This window comes from Ursus americanus, chromosome 5 (assembly GCF_024610735.1).
Source record: "Ursus americanus isolate L20-20 chromosome 5, mUrsAme1.1.p, whole genome shotgun sequence".
Classification (NCBI taxonomy): domain Eukaryota; kingdom Metazoa; phylum Chordata; class Mammalia; order Carnivora; family Ursidae; genus Ursus; species Ursus americanus.
Genome location: NC_142131.1, coordinates 50,799,595 through 50,816,252, shown reverse-complemented (window position 1 = coordinate 50,816,252; position 16,658 = coordinate 50,799,595). Strand labels below are relative to the sequence as shown.

At 42.7% G+C, this 16,658-nt stretch overlaps 1 protein-coding gene and 1 non-coding gene across 7 annotated transcripts in view; one reads left to right on the top strand and one right to left on the bottom strand.

Annotated features, from left to right (window-relative positions):
• ARHGAP26 (Rho GTPase activating protein 26) overlaps positions 1-16,658 on the top strand; it is a 414,027-nt gene that overhangs the window by 349,467 nt on the left and 47,902 nt on the right. The window lies entirely within an intron of this gene.
• On the bottom strand, positions 3,111-3,218 carry LOC123790620 (U6 spliceosomal RNA). The gene has a single exon (XR_006779148.1). It is a non-coding gene; the product is annotated as a U6 spliceosomal RNA (small nuclear RNA).

Sequence of the window (16,658 nt, the reverse complement as noted above, 5' to 3'; positions counted from 1 at the left end):
CTGTAACTTGGGCAAGTTATTTGTCCTCTCTGAGTTAAACCTCTTTTGTAAAACGGTAACAATAATAGTAAGAATAATCATAATAATAATAAGACCTGCCTTCAAGGTTGTTGTGAGGGTCAGATGCGTTAATGCCAGCATACCCTTAGAGTAAATGGCCCGGTTCACATTAAGAGGTTAATAAGAACTGGTTTCTGGGGCGCCTGGGTAGCTCAGTCAGTTAAGCATCCGACTTAATTTCAACTTAAGGTCATTTTCTCAGGGTTGTGGGCTCTAGCCCCACATCTGGCTCTGCACTCAGTGCAGAGTCTGCTTGAGATTCTTTCCCTCTCCCTCTCCCCTCTGCCCCTTCTCTCCTCACCTACACATGTGCTCTCTCAAATAAAATCTTAAAAAAAAAATTGGTTTCCTTTTTCAATAAGCAAAAATTGTTTTGCTCTTAGACTATCCCCTTACCAATGAACAAATCCTTAGTATTGATTTCTTTTGGTGGTGGCAGTAGACACTATTTATTTTTGTTTCTTTGATCCCAGTGTGACACAGAGCAACCCACATCAAAACATTGAGATGATTTTAAAATAAAACACCTTGGTGGCACAGTCGGGTAAGCGTCTGACTCTTGTTTCGGCTCAGGTCGTGATCTCAGGATCATGAAATCAAGCCCCTCGTCGGGCTCAGCACATAATCTGTTTGAGATTCCTCTCTCTCCCTCTGCCCCTTCCCCTCCACTCCCCCTCCCTCGCTTGCTCACTCACTCCCATCCTCTCTCTCTCTCTCAGATAAAGGAATCTTTTAAAAATAAATAAATAAAGCACCTAAAACTCAGTTAACTACAAATAACAAAATACACCGAAATTAGTAGAGGCACTCCTCTCTCAAGACAAGCTTTAAGCTGTTTGCACCAAGTCAGCAGGCTTAGGTGTGTACTTCCAGCGTCCTGTCAAGCCCTGCATCTACTCTATTGTTTCTCTGTTGGGTGGAGCCAATTGGAACCATACTAATTAGAGGAGAACCTAATTGCAATCCTAAATTTTCACTGGGGGATAATTTAGCCCCAGGAATTCCTTTCCAGCCCGTGACTCTGTGTAAATTTGACTGTCATTATGACAAAAAGAAAGAGTTTCTGAAAGCATTCCAAAATTCTGCCTTTCAGTCATTCACTGTATTTGCTCTAGCAGGTTCTCTTTCAGTGCCTATCAGCTTCTCTCTCAAAGAAGCAGTCTTTGTCCCCAAGACATTGCTTCAGTGTTCATTTTAATAGTCCTTACAAATTGAACAGGTGATGGGGCTCTGCCCAGGCTATTGTCAAAAATGCTCAGAAGAGTAATAAAGGAGCTGCTGTATGGACTGCCCCACTATGTCTCTTCTTAAATTTTTAAAAAATGGTTTAGAGGGGCGCCTGGGTGGCACAGCGGTTAAGCGTCTGCCTTCGGCTCAGGGCGTGATCTCAGCGTTATGGGATCGAGCCGCACATCAGGCTCCTCTGCTATGAGCCTGCTTCTTCCTCTCCCACTCCCCCTGCTTGTGTTCCCTCTCTCGCTGTCTGTCTCTATCTCTGTCAAATAAATAAATAAAAAATCTTAAAAAAAAATGTTTGAGTATAAGTGGAGGGGGGTGGGGCAGAGAGAGAGAATCCTAAGCAGTCTCCATACTTAGTGCTGAACCCAGTGTGGGGCTTGCTCTCAAAACTCTGGCTGAGATCATGACCTGAGCCAAAATTAAGAGTCAGATGCTTAACCAACCAAGCCACCCCAGGCTCCCCATCCTCTTTTTGCCTTATGTGAAGAAGCTACGTCTCCAGAGGGAGCCAAGATTATATTGTTCATAAAGAAATAAATGCAAAGATGTAAGTCCAAGGATGATGTATTAGAATCATAAGAAACATCAGCGCTGAGAAAACAGCATTATTCAAGGAGAGTTTATTTACAAAGAAGTGGGGGCAGGAAAATCATGAGATAGTACAGGAAAGCAGGGCTAGTAGCACCCAACCAATTATCCTTAGGCAGGAGGGACTTGAGTACAAAGTGGTTACCAGACTCAAAAGGGGAGAGAGGTCTATAGACTCAGAACCTTGAAAGGAATATTGGTTAAGGGGTTCAGTCAGGGGCAGGCAACTTCACAGGGAGACAAGGGAATAAATACCTTGGCTCTCTCCTTCCTCCTGCTAATCTCTTGCCAGAGCTCCCCCTTGGTAACCCCAGCAGGGAGCCAGAGGGTGCAGGAGACCTGTTGATGTAATCCTTGCTGTTAGCTCCCAGAAAAGAGGGCAGGATAGAGAGTGGATGTTCTCTGGCACAGATGTATATTGTAGCACCATTTATAAAAGGCAAAGAGTGGGACCTGAAGGGATGACCATCAGTAAAAGATAGCCAAAATATATATTAGAGAAGACTGCTACCCCATACAGCAGAGGAATGAAGGAAGTAGTTTTATATGTGCTGGTATAGAACAACCTTCTAAGGTACATTAGGGGAAAAGCAAGGTACTGTGGTTCTCAGCCCAGGCTGCATATTAGTATCACCTGGGGAACCTAAAGTAAAAAATGTCAATACCTACGCTCCTTTGCTGGAGCCTCAGAGTTAATTGGTCTAGGATGGTATCTGAGTTTTGGTATGTTTCTTAAACCTCCTAGGTGATTTTGATATCCAGGTAGATTTAAAAACTATTTGTGTGTATTGTATACTCCTATTTATATATAAGAATCCAAGGGTACATAAACCTACGGATGTGTGTACATGTTTGTAGTATTTCTGGAAAGACACAGGGGAATGAATCTATGTGGTTGTCTCTGATAGAGGCAGATGGGGCAGTGGACTTTGGTGGAAGGGAAACTGACTTTCTTTCAACCCTACCCTTTTGTAGTGTTGGAATTTTTTTAACACGTGTGTGTGTGTGTGTGTGTGTGTGTGTGTGGATTGTTCAGTTTTGAAACCTCAGAAAGAGATTAGCTCAGTTTTAAAATCACCATTTTACTTTTTTCTTAAAGTTGCGACGTACATCTTTGTGAGGATTTTTTAAGTACATGTGCTTTTATTTTCCAGTTTTATTGAAAAATAATTGACATGCATCACTGTGTAAGTTTAAGACATTCAGCCTGATGGCTTGATTTTTAAAATATGGAATGCTTTATGATTTGCGTGGCATTTTTGCCCAGGGGCCATGCTGATCTTCTCTGTATTGTTCAGATTTTTTGGTGTATGTGCTGCCAAAGTGAACACAGGAATTCTTTTTAACTTTTCAAATTTGTTACATCCTCAATAACTAAGGAAGTGCATAAGATGCTGTTTGAAGAATAAGACCTATACCAAGAAGGTGTTGTTTTTGGTGTGTTGCAGTGAAATCAAGTCTTGAATTATTCTTTCAGTGACCACATGACTCCTGTCCAGGTTGGTCTGTCTAGGGCTCCAGGTCAGTTCAGAAAATGGTAACTCTGGGACAGCAGAGGAAATTTGTCTCAGGGAACTAAGTAAAGTAACTCCAGTTACATCTCTGCATCTGGCCTGATTTCAGATTTCTTACTAATTTGAGAAGCCCTAACTTAGGAAACCAGAAAGTCAGTTTTTACATTTACTCATGAACTCCCCCACCATCTCCTAAACCAACATTGTGAAATTTAAGTACTTCAGTTTTCTTGTGCTATATTTAGTTCTTTAACCTGATCTTCATCTGTCATCCTCCATCTGCTTTCTCCCCAATTTCCTTTAAAAGCCCCATTTTAAAGCAAAATATATCATGGGAAAACCTTGACTCCTGACCTTTATAGAGGTATGCTAGAATTACTCAATAATAATCAGTGGTTGCCCTGGTAGCCTCAGACACACTGCTTAAATCACCTGTATTCATCACTATCCCCTGCCTTCTAGTCAGTAAGATCACCTGCTTGGTGCTAATGAAAAAAAGAACAATTGAGTAATTTCATAATCCCTTTTCAGGATCTACTGTAGGAATAGGAGAAATGATACTATTTGTGATTAGACACACTGAAGAGAGGGTTTCTTGTTTTTCTAGTGACTAAAGCAGTGACCTAGAGAAATCATCTTAGGTTTGAGCAAGTTAGCAAGCTTAATTTTGTTCACCACTGTGCTCACAACCTCAGAAGATGTAAGCAGGTGCGACTTGCAGATTAGAATCTAAGGGTCGCAACACTAGGGATGTAATGAGAGAACGACATTGGCAAGGCTGCCGTCATGCCATGTCAGACATCCCTCACTAGGACGATTAAAGCCCACTAACTTAAGCATTTGGATTTGAAGAATACTGCTTGAAAGTTGGAAAATCCAAAGCTGAATTACCAGAGAGATTTCTTATCTAAAATAAATGTGTTGACTTCAACTCTGTCTTGGAGGAAGCCTATATTCTCCCTTAACTTCCATACGCCGTGCCTTACAGCACAGACTTCATGATAGGAGCACCATGGAACTCTTTGCTTCCTCTGGGGGAGAAACAGCCCCCACCCCCTCACATATCCTCTTTCCCATTCTTCTCTTGATCCTTTGTGTGAAAGTGGAATTAGAGGAAATATGTCCTTAGTCATCCCATGGCAGCATTTACAATGTGCAATTGTCACAGTGAAAATACACTGGCAGGAGATCAAGAATCAAGAAGTGGAGTCATGGGAATCCTGGACACACTAATCCAGTAGAGACAAGATCCACATGTTAGTGACTGACATGGCCAACATAATCATCGCAGACAGTAGTTAGACCCAGCACTGTCCCAAGTGAAGACTAAATTGAATAATTACTAGCGGAAGAACACCAACCAGCTGCTCTTGCTCGACCCTCTAACCTTTCTAAAATCTCAGTGGAACGCAGATTTATCTTAATCTTACGTGTCCCTTTGGTATATGGCACTACCAGTTGAATATTCACTGCTGTAGCCTTCCTGCACCCTGGAAGCCTCATGAACATCAGCACTCGGAATCAGCCAGATCTGACAGACAGTCCCTTCCCAGTCAGTGAGTAAACATGTACTGAATACCACGTGTTTAAGACACTGTTCCAGGCACTAGGAAAGAGACGAGCAAATACTTTCCCCTCAAATCTCTTACAGCCCAGATGGTAGAAATCAGATCTACATACATGGAGGGGAGCATTGGTGCCAAAATGAGACTGGTTTTAAGTAGTAAGTGAGAGGCTTGGTCATTTACTTAAAAATATTTATGGTTGAATGAATTGTCTTTACAATTTATGTTGTGTGGGCAGGGTCTCCAATAATCTCCCTACTTCGTCTTCTAGATCTACCCTGAAGTTTGTAATTTCCTTGTCTGCCTCGGTCCAGCTTACTCAGAGTGGGGAAGGAGGAGTTGTAGTTTTATGACCCAACTTCTTTATTCCGTTAGCAGGAAGGGTGCCTATGGCTAAGACTGCCAACTGTCCTTGGGCTTAGAAAACAAAAGATGGTGGAATGTTCCAAATGTTTGTTTGTTGGCTTGTTTTTCCCGGAAGTCTCTATGGACCTCACATTTAAGATGCCATAAAATTTAAAATTTGGACTGTAAGAAGGACAGAGAGAGAAAAAAATATTTGAAAGAGTTGAAAGTTGAAATTTGATCTCATTTGGTTATGTGGTGTTTTGAAGCCTCCCCACCCCCAGCCAGAATTTCTCATTAGGACTCTTGTACTTTTTTCCCTCCCAAACAACCAGCAGTTGACGAATAATTTAGACAAAAATCTCTAACAATTTCTTGTATAAAGCCCTACACCAAATATCCTGTTAAAGTGAAATTTAATTCATAATCTGAAGGATTGTTTTCTGAACTTAATGGAAAAGGAAAGCTCTTGAGAATTAGTAGTTCTTTAAACTCCGAATCAGAGGAGCCAGGAAAAGTGAACAGAGACTATGCTTTGCATAGTGGGTCAAGAGAAGTTTTGCTACCAAATTTTCATGCAACAGCCAGATCTCTGCATAGGGGTGGAGGTTCTTTTTTCTGGTTCTTTGTCTATAAGGAAGTTCTAAATTCCCTCTTCTTCACAAACCAGTTATTAAGTTCTGCCTTTAATTTCAGCATGAGTCAATTTGGTCATATGCCCACAAGCAAGCACTCTGGTTCGTCATTACAAAGGAAGAAACTTTTCTTGCTGGATTTTTCTTTGCACACGTGGCTGATTTTCCCAGGTTCTTCCGCTTCCAGAAATGTTAGCTTCTGGTGTTTATTCTTTTCAAGGTACAGTTGACCAATTCCAGTGGCAGTACAAAGGGAGGCTTAATAGAACTGAGTTGAGTTGATATTTTGAATACCACTTGGTCTGCACTGGGCTCTTGAGAGCTCTGTTAGCAATAATCTGAATACTCTTGTTGAAACTGAGAGCCAGCTTTGCTCCTTATTCCTCGCCTTATCCCTCCACCAAATGACGCACATCTCGGGAAGAATTAGGTCTCTATGTACAAAACCTTCAGTAGAAACCTAAGACCCTCGTCAAGAATATGAACATGTAGTCAGTACGTCAGACTCCCCCAGAATAGGAGAGCAATTTGATTTCAGGCAGAGCCCCTTTTGTGCTGCTACAGCCTTGTGCTTAGCTGTTACTCCAGATACATCAAGAAATACAAGAATTTGTGGTAAAGAAGAGAAGGAAGACACATCTGCTCAGATGACCTGACCTGAGTTTTGCCACCTATAAAGATGTCCCCTTTTTTCTGGAGAGGATATGACCCTATAAAGACTGCTTTCCTGTGCATTACTGTGGGGCTCCTTCACTCCGTGTAGTAGATGTGAGACTGGAATGTGTGTCTCTGCAAGGCTGGGGGTAGAATCAGGACTCCTAAGGGCCATGCTTTGGTTTTGTTGAGCAGGGCATACAGGTTGAGATTTTTGGAGGCTGGGTAGAGAAGAGGGAGGAGAGATCCCAGGGTTGTCAGTAGGGGAGGAACTTTGCGGGAACAGAACTATCTAAAAGGAAATCTTAGGGAGTTTCTCATATTGGTAAGAGATATGAATACTCTTCCAAGTCCCCTCATGAGAGTCTTCAGTAAAAATCAAGTTTTCATTATTCAGTGTGTCCCAGTGTTAAGAACATAGGCTCTGGGACAGATTTACTTGAGTTTGTATCCCAGCTTCACTGCTTCTTAGCTATGTTGCCGAGAACTTACTTGGCATCTGTAAGGCGCCTCTATTTAATAGGAATAGTAATAGATCTACCTCACAGGGTTGTCATAAGGCCTAAATGAAGTAGGTTACATACTTAGCAAGGCTTCTAGTTAATAAATGCTCATTAAAGGTTACCTGCCGTAATTATTGGAAGAGTTGTTACTTTACCAGTAACTGAGGACGTGAAGTGTCTTTGGAGGGTGTACTGAGGTGCTGAGTCCTGCCTCCTGACAGCACAAGGTGAGAAGGGAGGCTGCCCACAGCATTCGATCATAGCCAGTTCCAGAGCGACACAACCACCTCCTCTAACTCATGTGGACCGATCCTGGTTACACACCTAGCAGGGAGCACGAAAGCACTCCGAGTAGCAGGAGAGCCCACACCTTCCTCTGGTCACTTCAGGGGATCGAGGGAGTATGAAGCAGAAGCACAAGCCAGAAATCCAGTCAGGCCGGAAAGAGCTGGAGCTACAGCGAGGTGGAGCCACTTGGAGGAAAGCCAGGACCAGAATGAAGTTGAGCGGCTCTCTTTGTGCCAGCCACATCGTGACCCTTTAGCCATTTGGTGTCTTGGCCGTCTCGACATGAAGCTGCCTCGGCTTGGTGCTCACCCCTGACTTATCCTTTCCCACCATTCTGTCTGCATCTTTCCCCCACCCGTGGTTTCTGTGTCCATAGCAGTGGAGAGCCATGACCCTCTCAGCCCCAGGGCTAGCTCAGAGCTTCACTCTCCACACTGTGTCAGCCTCTGCTTCTCCCTGATTCTCTGCTTCTCAGCCCTGTTCCCAAGAGCGAGAATCTGACGGACTGAGCTCAGCTTTGCTCTGGGCCCTGTCATTGGCTGGTGGGTGCCTGTGGGCCAGAGACCCTGAGGCAGGTGTTTCTACCTTTTAGTCATCTGTGGCCAGAGGGTCTAAGTTACAGAACCTTTCAGCAGGAACTGAGCAGGGAGTAGCTGCTAATGTTGCCGTTTCCAAGATACACCTTATTTTGTACTGAGTTATAACACACTTGGCTCCCAGATTTCCCATCATCCAGTAGTTTGAAATATAACACTTCACCTGTTCATTTAACAAAAGTTAGTTGCTGGTGAGGCAAGGTACAGGGAACTTAGGGGAAAAAAGACACTGAGGCTATACTAATACGAGGTTCTGGATAAAAAGCAAGCCACGTTTCATGCCCATCAGCCCCTTGGGTTGACATGTAGATGACAACACAAACACTAATTGATGTTTATGATCCTTATTCCTTAGTAAATTCCATTTGATATAATCTGTGTGTGAAGGTAGGGGAAAAACGCATGCTGTATTTTAAAAAGATTTCACTTGGTTGTAATAAAAACATGGGTTTTAAATAATTAGATTTGTTTGTAGAGTTATGGGATGGAAAGCCTTATTTTCACTGATGTAGATTTTGTGCCACAGTTCTGATATTAGTGTAGGGAATTGGGGGGAGTACGTGACCAAGCCAGGTTGACCATAATATTTTCATAGGGATTTTTCTTTAAACTGGAGCTGAGTTAAGAATGTCTCTTGGCCTTTAGATCGATGAGCAGCCATGTTTCGCACCGCAAGGAGAAAGACCGGTTGCTGTGATTGTATTGTGCAGAGAGAGAGAGAGACAAAATATAGTGGAAGCAACACTAGAGAGGTGACTTCCTATACGCCTTTTTCTTCTTTCTGGTTCAAGGTGTCCAGGCTTTTGCAACCAAATTATTCCTCGGTCATTCCGTGAATTGCTTGAATATCCTCAGTATGTAAGCACATCATGTTAAAGATGATGTAGGTGGAGATAGTGCCCTGAATATGAGAGATAAAAGAAATAGAAAATATATTCAGACATTATTAATATATAACATATAAACTATAAAACACCACCAAAAGGTCTAGATGCTATAGGACAGAGTACTGCTGAAAGTCCCCAACTGGAAAGATGGCTTTGAGCTAGGATGGTCAAGGAAGGCTTTGTCATCAAATTGGCACTTGAACTGGGTCTTGAAAGATGGGTTGGCTTCAGACCCAAGGTACCAGGGGTATTCTGGGCAAGGGGAACAGTATGGAAAGACCCAGAGGCAGGAATTTACGAGGCCTATGCAAGAAACAGCTCATAATTGACTTTGTCTGAACATATGCTTTTCATCTATAGTATTACAATTGTTTTGTTTCTTATGTCAATATGATTTTTACTTCTTAGGCGCCAAAGCAGGGAAAGCCTATTAATGTTGTCTTCCCATTCCAGAATTCCATGCTAGCTAGATCCCCATAGAACATCTTCTATCGATTTATCTTGTGTAATTGACTTGCCTGAGACATTCCCTACTTTCATCACAGTTTTGCTTCACAGTAAATAGACCTCACCATCTGGTACTTTTCTCTATTTTTTTTAGCCCGAATTTTCTTTCACAAAGGGCCTGTTTTCATTTCTAAGTGTCACACAGGGCCCTACAACATTCTGCTTCATCCTCTTTGCTTTGAGTTTTATTTTGTAAAAAGCCAACAAAATAGGTCTGAAAATCAGCTGTATTCTTCTTGTCTATTACAACCCAACGCTAAACACATCAGACAAATTCTGACACCTTCAGCTTTCAGCAGGAGCTGTTTACCTCAGAGTCAGGCTGCACCTCTAAGAGACTAATTCTAGGCTCAGGGAGGGCAGAGTAGCTCAGAGACAATTGTGACAGGCCAGATTCATAGTGGGCTTAATAAGGAGAGAGTATAAATAGCCATCACATAGCCTTACAGAAAATTCCTGCTTATTTTTACTCCTTAGGCAGAGTTGCTATGTTTAGCCTTTAGTTACTTTGCTAAACCTGCTAAAGTGAGCCTAGTATTTATTTTCGTTTGGATTGGTAACATCCATTCTCTTTCTCAAATTTTACGTGAATTATAGAAACTGCATCCGGCATTTCAGATGTAGCTGATACATTGTCACCAAGCACCATGCATTGTTGAATTCACTATCCTGGTCTTTATTTTGGAGTGTTTGCATTTTTCTAAATCCAGGGACTCTGTAGACAGTAACGAGAGCTAGCTATTCCTGTCCTTCTCACATGTTTCTGGAAGCTGAGCACTAGTATAAACTTCCCTAATATGACATCTTTTGAATGTACAGGCAGTTGCTATATTCAAGATCCTCTGTGTCAGCTTGAACAAATTACCATTTAGAATTCTTGTTTACAAGTAACAGAAAAATCAACCCAACTAACTTAAGCTAACATGGAACTTTTTGGTTCATATATTTACTTGAAAAGCACAGGAATTCTGGCTTCAGGCATGGCTGGATCCAGGGGCTCACACGTTTCCATCAGCCACCAACTTTTGGCATCTCTCAGCTCAGTTTTCCTCTTTGTTGACTCTTCTCTTAGGTAAGCTCTTTCTTTTTGATTGCAAGATGATTGCCACCAGGTGGACTTATTTCCATAAACTTCAAGTACAGGAGAAAAGAAAGAGCCTCTCTTCTGCAAAAGTTTGAATAGTCATCTGGGCTTAACTCCTCTTGGTCCTAACTGAATCATCTCCCCATCTCTTAACCAATCTCTGGCCAGGAGTATATAGTACTTTATTAGGCTAGGCCTGAATTGCCTGTTCCTCCTTGGCTGAAGAGGGAAGATTGACATGCAGAGTTCTTAGACTGTGAGAATTTAGCAGAGGGGGGATTCCCAGAGGACAGCCTGCCTCAAACCACAGATGTCCACGACAGTGGGTCTTTCTTACGTGGACTTAGTGGAGGATTTGGTAGCTTTATATTCCAAGAGGGAAATCAGTTTTTTATTGTTGTTTCCACGAGTTCCTTACATGTTCTCTGAAAATGGCCCTTTTTTGAGTCTAAATGGTTGTTGCAGAATTTATTTTATTCCTAGCTAACTGACTGGCTCCTTTGAGAATAACATATTATATAGTTTTTAAAAACAAAGAAAATTTCATCTTCTTACTTATCTCTGGACACAGTTGATGCATTTAAAAAATAAATTTCTGGGAAAAGGCTTTCATTATCAGTGCCCATTACAGATCATTGGAGGACACAAATTCCAGTGTGCTGGGGTTTGGCCTCCATTAGTTTTAATGACAGTGTTGTAAGGAGTGCATCTTAGAATGGGATTAAGCAGAGAAAAAAGTATCTTAAAGGACTGGCCCCTTCTCTTCTGTGACAGCCAGGAACGTGCAAGAACAGTGTATCTCCTGGCTCAGCAGCCCTGGGAGCTCCTCAGGCACAGGCCTCTGGGTGGTGGCATCTTCTGGTGGTCTGCCAGAAACGGCAGGGCAGCCAGCAGCCAACTCATGTGCTATGTGCAAGTCTCCAACTTGTGGTGACGTTGTCCAAAACCTATAAATGTGGATAAGAACTAATTCTTCTGCCAGGATCACGCCGAGCTGCTGGAAAATTCCGTCTTGGTTTGATGCGCCTGTGCCTGGTTCATATTCTTGAGAACAAATTTTGCTTTCAAAGGTTGAAAATATAATCATGGGATGTCAAGTCTCCATAAGATATAGGAAGATGGTGATGGTGGAGAGGACTGCTAATATTCATTAAGTGCAGACGTGCCAGGCACTGTACTTCTGTTTGCTTATTTAATCATCATAATGCATGAGGTACTGTTATCACCCTCATTTTACATATGATGAAACAGGTACAGAGAGGGCGCCCAGGTGGCTTAGTTGGTTCAGCTTCTGCCTTTGGCTCAGGTCGTGATCTCAGGGATTGAGCCCCCTGCTGAGCAGGGAGCCTGCTCCTCTCTCTCCCTCTGCCTGCTGCTCTCCCCGCTTATACTCACTCTCTCTGTCAAACAAATAAAGAGAATCTTTATTTAAAAAAAAAAAAAAACAGGTATAGAAAGGTTACCTAACTTACCTGAGGGGAGAGGGAGGGTGTGAAGCCAGTATTCGTCCACACCCAACCACAGTGCTTGGTTGCTGTGCTGGGGGTGGGTGGGTGGGTAATGCCTGGCTCCTCCTGTTGGGTGCATAAGGAAAGAGACTGCAGCAGCCACTGCTTGTTCTCTCATTCTAACTTTCCATTCGCTAGTGTCACTCAAGTTCAGATTCTGGATGAGTTTTGGGAGGTAGGAAGAATGTAGGAAAATAGGAACAATGAAGGAGTACCTGAAAAAAGAGGTGGGGCAGGCCAAAGTTTTAGAGGAAGAGGGAGGGAGAGGAAAGCAGGCAGTAGTTGGCATAGGCTAGAACAAAGAACAGAGAACATAAAGGGGAAGGATGGGGGATTGTAAGAAGGGAAAGGGTGGGATGGATGTCTTGTGACCACCTACTTTTGCCAGACACTAGTCCAGGGCTTTAGTGGACATTGTCTCATCTTCCCTACAGCTCGGTGAGGTAAACAACCATTATCAGTACCCCCACTTTGCAGAGGGGGAAACTGGGTTTCAGAGGGACAGCGTGACTTCCTCAAGATCAGAGAGCTGGGAGGCCGCAGGACCAGATGTTGAACTGAGGCCCGTCCTCCACCTTTAGAGGATGAGTCTCTCATTCGTAGCCATGCTTTGTAGCCCAGACGTGAGCCTCCCATGAGATTCTGAGATAGGGCAGATCCTCAGAGATGATACTGATACAGCCCTTCCTTTGCTGGGAGGCTTTTGCTGTTTTCTCCCATCACAAGGAGCGGGAGGGGAAGGGAACAGCTTTATGGCACTCCTCCTTTCTTCCAAAGTTTCAGACTTTATAGAGCCAACTCTTGAGACTTGAAGTATGTTGGCAGACGTGCTCCTCCTCTTCAGCATTTCTTAGCCACCTCCTCTCAGGTAAGCATACTTGGGAGATTTCCTCATAATGGCTCGTTCCTGCCATTGAAAACAAAACTAAAAACTTTCCCTCGGAAGCTGACCATCTGGTTGGCACTATCCTTGCCTCCAAATCGCAGAGGTGGCGGCAGGATGTTTGCAGGTCTAGCCCTTATCTCTGGCACAGGCACCGTCCCCGTGTCTGTTGAGTGGAGTCCCAGTTCACTCTCAGTTTTGCAATTGGGGAAATGACTTCCTCTTCACTTTTTCCCTTTCCTTCCTTTGATTGCTTGGAATCTAGGTATAATTGTCCCCCTATGGGCAGAACTGATTTCAGTACACTGATGAAAGGATGGCTTTACAGCCTGGGTGCTGTATCCGTCTCACCGTCTGTGCAGGCACCCGCCACATACACGCCTGTCTCCTGTTGCCAGCTAAAACTGGGGCAGCGTCTTTCAGACTTGCAAGCCTTTCCTAAGTGCAGGCATTTGTTTTCTATTTCAAGTCTTTGTGTGTTGACAAGTTTGGTATCAGTGTGTGTGTGTGTTTAGGGCACATTTGGGTGACAGTGCAAGCAAATTGTATTACATGTCACAGGTGTCTGATGACAGCTGTTCTCCAAACATTATTGATAACCAAACAAAAATGTGAGATTCATTATTCTTTTTCAAAATACATACACAGTAGAGTAAATATAGAATAACACATAGCAGCAGCGTAACCAACGGCCGAGAGAAGGGAGAGGCATTCAGCATTGACTTGCCCTGAGCTACCTCGCAGCCATAACAAAGAAGGGAAAAATATGATGGAATGTACAGTTAGGTAGTCTGCTCAAGGAAAGCATGCCAGTTCATCAGGAGTTGCAAGTTTTAATATTAATTTGCCATATAAGTCTGTGTATTCGTGAATTTTGAATAGCACGATAGACTACATCTTCTGTAGCAGTTTTATGCAAAATAAATCAGGCTTTCAATATATAGTCATTTCTCCTGTTGTTTCTGATTAAAGATAGAGTGTAACACTAGGCTGAAGTATTGAAAAGTCCTTTTTACGATGGTGCAAGATGGAAAACAACCTAGTCAAAGCATTCTGGTGGTCTGCCCGAGTCAGGGAGTGTTGGGTGAAAGGTAGCTTGCTTCTTAGACGAAGTCTTTCTTCAGTTGGCTCAGCCATGCTTTGACAGGAGCTACATGACAGGTGATTCTGAATTGACACTTTTAAGAATATAAACATCTGAAGTGCAGATACCCGCGTTGTTGACTAAAAGAAGATACCAGAGGCATAATTATATTCGGTCAAGGGAATTAAGTAGACTGACTGGAATCATTATCTCCATCGGGGTTTGTTTTAATTCAGCGACAGTTACCAAGTGCCTACAGAGTGCTAACACAGTGCTGGGAACTTAGTTTACAGTTCCTGTGAAGACCCTGCTTTCACGTCTCTTCTGGGTAGCATGACAGTGCCACAAGGGAAGTGGGCTCAGGGGACAATGGGATCCAGAGGGAGGACACTTAGCCTTGCCCTTTGGACTACGTCTTGGAAAGTGAGTAAAAGTTACCCATGTGAAGATGAGGGACATTGTAAGCATATGGAACTGCACAAGTACAAGAACACAAAGAGTGTGTGTGCCCCAGAAATGTTGGGGGGCTTGCGGGGAATGTGTGGGCATGGAGAGATAAGAGTCAAGAGACTGAAGGATTACCCGAGGCCAAAATTCACAACCAGTGTATTTTTTGGTGCTGCCAAGATTTCCCCCCCCCCCAAAAAAAGGTGTTGGATTGTTTTACTGATAATAAACATTTTCTTGAGCCCTTAAAAAGTTCAGGCAGTGTGCTTAGCAAGTTACATTGGCATTATTTTACTTAATCCTCCCACTCACCCTCTGAGGTAGGTATTACTTTCCTCACTTTACAGAGAGGAAACTGAGCCATGGGAGGGTTGAGTAACTTACCCAAAACCCAGCCAGTCCAGCTCTAGAGAGTTGTGACCACCCCACAGTTTGGGAGGGTTTTTGTTTTTGTTTTTGTTTTTTTTGTCGAAAGCCTGTGAAGTTCTAAATTGAGCACCAACAGATTTGAAATTCTGCATCATGCTGTGTGGAAGGGAGGGATGACCCTGACCTAGATTCCACTGAGGCTTCCCTAACCTTGGAGAATTTTGGTTTGGGGTAGGCTGCCTAGATGCCCAGGCTGTTTCCCAACAAGAACAACTGGGTGCTTGCAAAGTCTGGTGGTTCCTCTTCCCAGGATTCAGCTGCTGCACCAAAACCTCATCAGCTTTAGAGAGAAAGGTGTTACCTTCCTGTGTGTGGCAGCAGGAAGGCTAACAACCGTCTCTTCCAGATAGACTCTCCTTGTTGTTTAGACATCAGTACTTTATAAAAGAAGGAAGGCGGTAGGCAGGACAAAATGTTAATATTTATACAGTGCACCCCCACCACCCCCACCATCTTCGTCCAGCACTGATATTCAGTCCCTGCAAAAGCAAAAGGCAGGAAACAACTTTTATATTGCTTGGTAGTGATCTGGTTGAATAAGGCATTGCACTTCTGTGCAAGGGAATGTTACCTGTATACATAAAGAATTGAGGGGCCAAGTCTTCATGCACCAATGGAGCAATCTCCAGGATATATTGTGAAGGAACATAAACAGCATTGAGAACAATGTGAATAACTTGCTACTGTTTGTTTTTAAAGAAGGGAAGTCAATCAATCCATCCACACCTCTCTCTCTCTCTCTCTCTCTCTCTCTCTCTAAAGCAGATGAGGTTTTGGTACTGCTCATTCCCTCCCTCCCTGTCCCTCCCTCCCATAAACGCATACACCTAAGCTTTTTTGTTCCTGTAATAACTGTGAAAGGAAATACAAGAAATCCATAACAATGGTTACTTCGGGGTGGTGTCTCTGGAATGGGAGACTTATTTTTCCCTTGCAACTTTTTATACTGATACCCTTTTATACTTTTTGGAAATTTTATCAATTGATATAATGTCCATTCAAAACAATAGATTAATATACAGATTACAGAGAAAAGATCCCCATTCCCAAAACAAGCTGAAAGGTATTCATATATTTTATTTATAGATACAGATATGTACCTTTATCTCATGGTTGTGAATTATCCATCATAAGAGCATTTTAAATTTGTAGTTTATAACCAGAGAACCCTGTAGCAATGTGGGATTACCTAGGATCATAAGTAATTGGAGCCCTCATCCAAATACTTGCTGATAACATTACATCTGAATTTCTAAACAAGTAAGCAGTAAAGTCCTATATTGAACTCCTAAACCTCATACCTGTCAGAGACTGATAAGTGCATATGGGCGGGTTCTTTGATATGTGTCCAAGTCCATTATCAGAGATAAGCTTAAGTGTAAACCTGTGATTTAACTACATTTCACATTTGATATGGAGCTACAGGAAGGGATGCAGAGAACTTATGTGCTCAGAATACATCTGTTGCTCCAACTCTTTAAAAGACTTTTCCTTTCCTATGTGAAAGTCGCCCAAAACTTCTGTCTCCTGCTTAAGGCTCTTTAGGTGATATAAGAGCTAATTATTACTTTTTGGTGCTTCCTAGGTAACTAAGTGGTAGTATTATTTTAACCAGTAAAAAAAAAATCAGGCATCTAGGCTTATGCTTGCAGCTGGCAGAATTTATGAACAGTAAATGATCAAAGGGATTGATAAACATCATGAAAGGCAAACTCAAGAGAAACATAAGCAGAATGCTTAAGGGTGTCTGAAGACGCAGGACTGTGGTACTCTGCTGACAATGAAGGAAAATGTGTTTGATATCATCTTGTCGTAAATGAAGAATGTCTGCCATACCACAAC